This window comes from Engraulis encrasicolus, chromosome 9 (assembly GCF_034702125.1).
Source record: "Engraulis encrasicolus isolate BLACKSEA-1 chromosome 9, IST_EnEncr_1.0, whole genome shotgun sequence".
In the NCBI taxonomy this organism is placed as follows: Eukaryota; Metazoa; Chordata; class Actinopteri; order Clupeiformes; family Engraulidae; genus Engraulis; species Engraulis encrasicolus.
In genome coordinates this window covers 30,936,222-30,941,221 of record NC_085865.1, presented here as the reverse complement: position 1 = coordinate 30,941,221, position 5,000 = coordinate 30,936,222, and the positions used below count along the sequence as shown (strand labels likewise).

General features: G+C 40.7%; 1 protein-coding gene and 1 long non-coding RNA gene across 3 annotated transcripts in view; both read right to left on the bottom strand.

The window, feature by feature from the left end:
- Positions 1-5,000, bottom strand: part of ek1 (eph-like kinase 1) — a 156,569-nt gene that overhangs the window by 25,241 nt on the left and 126,328 nt on the right. The gene's annotated exons all lie outside the window — the stretch shown is intronic.
- On the bottom strand, positions 2,398-4,943 carry LOC134455691 (uncharacterized). Its single transcript, XR_010036145.1, has 3 exons — positions 4,619-4,943; positions 3,164-3,204; positions 2,398-2,950 (listed from the first exon to the last, which is right to left on the bottom strand). It is a non-coding gene; the product is annotated as an uncharacterized LOC134455691 (long non-coding RNA).

The window sequence follows — 5,000 nt, the reverse complement described above, 5'->3', positions numbered from 1 at the left end:
CTGCAGGGATGTCAAACTCAAACCCAGGGCCAATTGTGACCCATGAAGTAATTTTATGTGGCCTGCAAGATCATTGCATAGCATGACAAGACTTTGACATGAAACTTGGTGTGTCACAGGAATACCAGTGGGCCCAGGCCAATGAAAAAGCTCACTCTCATATGGAACAACACCCCAGGTCTACTGTGTCTCCTTGGCTGGGACCTACAAGGAGCTTGTAGTAGACAACCAGTGATGCCAATCCTCTGTTTAAGATGTTTCAGAGCACAGAGATGTAAGGGTCAGCTCATCTCAATTAAGAGAAGAACAAGTTTCATTATGCATATACAGGTATGGTATATACTGTTCCTTGCGAGGAGACTTTGAAGGAAAAGTCTACTGCATTGCTCTTTGTGCATGCGTGCAGTAATATGGCATGCAGGGCTTGTCTGTCAAGGGGCTGAAATAAGAAGTTCTTACAGTTTTCCCCATCTCAATAAGTTTCATTGATAACATGATTAAAAATAAAACATGCAATATTCTAGGCAAACATACAACGGGCAATATAATGAAAAGCGTAACACAGCTGGTGCACTCTGTCGACTCTGATTTCCCCCCAATAATCAGAGTGAAAAACATGTGTCAACAAAGTGCTCTCAGATATTATACCCGTCATTGTAGTGCTCATTTCGTTTCTACATAGAATATATTAATATTTCTTTTTGTTTAGCTGCACATGAATTGTGTAGCAAGTGTATTGAAATAAGGAAACCGTGAGATAGCTTGCTCACTTTCAACTGAAGCCTCTCAATGTCATGTTGAGCATAGCACAATGCATACAAATAGTGTCACACTCCACACTGAGAGTGGGAACACCAGGGAGGTAGTCATCAACACTTCTCAAATCAGATCATCTTGTCTCAGATAACTCCAATTCTAGTACTAAGCAATAATCTAATATTCACTGGTCAGAGTACGACAAAATTTAAATACAAAAATTTGAGAAGCAGCTCCTTATACCACTGGAATATTTACTCACCCCCATTCAGATAACAGCTAATTTAAAGCAGGAGTCAAGTTGTTAAGGTGCACTGGGTAGGGTTGTGGCCAAAGTGAATGCTTTACCTTGTGGACTTTGAACAGTGCTGGCCATTGCAGTGGGACTGGTGATTCTTTTCAATTCAGCACTGATCTGAAAAGACATAAAGAGCCCAAAGGATTTAACGATTAAATCATTAACATTAGGAGAAACCCACACACACATTCAAGAAAGGAGATACAACGCTGTAATTCACAAATAAAAACATTAAAGACAATCCGAATTGAATGTCTTACCTTGCGAACATTGAACAGTGCAGGCCACTGTGCCAGAAGTCCTCAGAAATGGTGCATCTTGTACAACTTAAAGAAAGAAAGAAAGAAAGAAAGAAAGAAAGAAAGAAAGAAAGAAAGAAAGAAAGAAAGAAAGAAAGAAAGAAAGAAAGAAAGAAAGAAAGAAAGAAAGAAAGAAAGAAAGAAAGAAAGAAAGAACATTTGTAACCTGTGCAGCAAGAGTTCTGGAAATAAACTACTTAAAAAATCACTCTCTGCACCTTTAAAATCGCAGACTGTATGATCTGCTTCAATTGTCATGGTACATGTTGGTTAAATTCAGATTTCCAATATTGACGCCATGCATCCAGCCTAAAACCATGTCTGTCCCACTACCACTACTTGACCATGAGCATGGGACAGTTTACTTTGTATTACTCACTTGGTTAACACCACACATGCTTGACACCATCCGAAAAAATGTGTTCATGTTGGTGTCATCAGACCAGAGGACATGGTTCCAGCAATCCATATCTGAAGTCTGTTTGTCTCTGATGAAACCATGATGAACACATTTGCTTTAGATTGTTTCAAGCATGTGTGATAGTAGCCAAGGGAGAAGTATAAAGAAAACAGTCCCATGTTTACGGTCAAAAATGGTGGTGGTACTGATTTGTTTTGGCATTCTATGAATGGCATCAACATTGGGAAGCTGACTGCCACCAAAAGAAACATGCATATGAATGTACTGGCACCATGACTACTAAAGGTCAGATTAGACTTCAGCAACTGCGAGCGTGAAAAGTCGCGTGGGAATGGCCACGAACCAATTTTGTATTCATGCATCTGCGAGCTCTGCGAGGTCCGAGGTCTCGTTGCCAGCCACATTTGAAATTGCGCGATTAGGCTACTTTCACTACATTGTAAGCACTGCGGTCATTATTAAGCAATGTTGCTTTCTATCCCGGTTAGCTAGGTATTTTCACACAAATTGCAAAGGCAATGCAGTGGTATCATTATTTGACATACCCAGTCTGTTTTCACGAGCAGAAAATGCAAGCATGTAAAGACAGTTGATTCTGCCGATGTGTGTTTACATTCGGTGGAGGAACGGTAGTAAAACCGCAGGCATTGTGCCACGAGTGTTCAACTGATGCATTGTTTGTTACTTAGCTTAGCTTCGTGTATTTACACACATTTACACACAAGGCATTAATAAAGTTTTTAACAGAATACAGCTCTGCTCTCGCAAACTACTGGCATTGCGCTGCCACAAGAACAGAACAAGGAAGTAGCGAGACGACCAATCATAGTGCCTTTTTGTCTGCGTACTCCGCGTCCGTCCGACGGATAGTTAGAATTTTTTCGAGGCGCTAGACGACGGGCGCAGAGCCTCTGAGAGGGGGGCGTGGACTCGCATAGACAGAAAACGGACGGACGCAGATTCTATGCGAGCGAAGCATAAATCTAGCTTAAGGCAGATCATGATCCTCTCTATGGGGTTTTAACATGCAGGGGGGTAACTCAATAGTTAAAGGCTTTCTGCTCAGGAACCATCAAGTAGACAGGCGAAAAAGACAGAAACTTACATCAGCCAATTCAGCAACAGTTGCTTGGATTGCAGGGGAACTGTGGTGATTATTTTGAATTCAGCACTGATCTGAAAAGACATAAAGAGCCCAAAGGATTGACAAATCATAAACATTAGGGAAAGCCACACACACACACACACACACACACACACACACACACACACACACACACACACACACACACACACACACACACACACACACACACACACACACACACACACACACACACACACACACAATATACAAACCTTAAAGACAATCAGCATTGAATGTCTTACCTTACAGACTTCGAACAGTGCAGGCCACTGTGCCAGAAGTCCTTAAAGAAAGAAAGAAAGAAGGAATTGGTGAGGTTAAACATTTATAAAACAGCACAGGATTCGTGAATGAGGAGCATGCATTCTGTAAACTAGGCTACTTGTAAACAATGCTCCACTTAAAAGAGGAAGATAAGTAAAACGAGATAACGCAGAAGTTAAAAAAGTGCTATGCACTTCAATAAATAGGATACTATTCCCACATGTTTCATCCAATTCCCTGTGCAAAGTTTAAATTCAGGTTATATGCACTCTATCTAGAGGTGGAACGTAACTAAGTATTTTTACTTCGTTACTGTACTTAAGTAGTTTTTTCTGGAATTTGTACTTACTTGAGTAAAAATAAAAATGCAGACTTTTACTTTTACTCAATTAAATTTTTTGACAATTACTTGTACTTTCTACTCCTTACATTTCTAGGAGAAGACTTTGTTACTAGTTACATTTATCCCAGGTTTTCCTGTTGTGTTTCGTGGATATTTCAGTAGCCTCAGCTGCGGGCAGGGAGGCGGGACCAAGCCCCTCTTCCAAATTGACACCCAGACAGAAAATATACTTTTAAAAACATTAACAGGACTCCATAGTCATGTTCAAATAGAACCGAAAACCGTTGCAGACACTTTTTCCTATTGGATCAAGTAGGTAGACATGGAGAAAGACAGCCATTGCGTGAGTAGGCCTACTTGTACTTTTGTACTGAAAAGTACATTTAAAAGTTAGTACTTAGGACTTTTACTTAAGTACGTTTTTGGGAAACAACTTTTACTTTCACTTGAGTAATTTTTTCGCAGGGTACTTCTACTTTTACTTAAGTACACAACTTCAGTACTTCTTCCACCTCTGACTCTATCTAGGTCGGTTGTTCTTTGACTTCGTGTGCAGGAAAGCTTACATTTGATTAATCTTCAATTAAGACCACAAGTGCATGTGTGCATTAAACACCTGGGTTGGGTCAAAAAACAAAAAACTTTGAAAATAGAATACTTGGCTTAAAATGAACACACCGAAACGACGCCAGCCCTCTGTTCTCGTGAGCATGCAACGTGTTCGATGAAGTTCTAGTTCGCTGTGCACCTCCACCGCACCTCCACCACCCCTCCCCCATTAACGGATCAGACCCTCCCGCGCAAATATAGCTAACTGAAGATGACCAGCTAGATTGTTGTACAGTAGCAGTTTTTACTACATCCTTTGAATATCCTAAATGTACATATTTTCCATTCTTTTCGAAATTAACATGATGCATAGCCAACTGCATGTGTTTGCAGTGCACCTGTTACTAAGCAAACAGCACTGCAGTCTGCGTGGGTAAATGTAGCAGAGTCTAACTTCACCTTTGGCTCAGCTTCCACACACAAAAGACACAAGAGCAGTTCTACATCGCCCACAATAAATGAAAGTAATTCAGTTACTTACTCAATTTTGTGTAGATCTTCACACATGACAACACTATTCCAGCGAGATGAGACTGAAGAGTAGGACCGAGCTGACTGAGCCGAACGGCTCTCTGGCTCTGAAACTTTCCGGCTTCTTCTTGTCTTAGAAAGTGGTGCACTAGCGCCACCTCAGGACTGGAGGCCACCCCAGACACAACTTAATCATGTTCATTCAAAGCATTAGAAACATGCAAATTCAGCAGTCTCCAAGAACACATTATCCTTATTTGATGAAATCATGTTTACTCAAGGAATGTTAATGAATCGTTTTGCATCTATTTACTTTATATAGGTTAATTCAAAGACCCGCCATTCCCTCTTTTTTCAGTGTACCACCTCCACTAGCTCCCCTGAAATAAAGA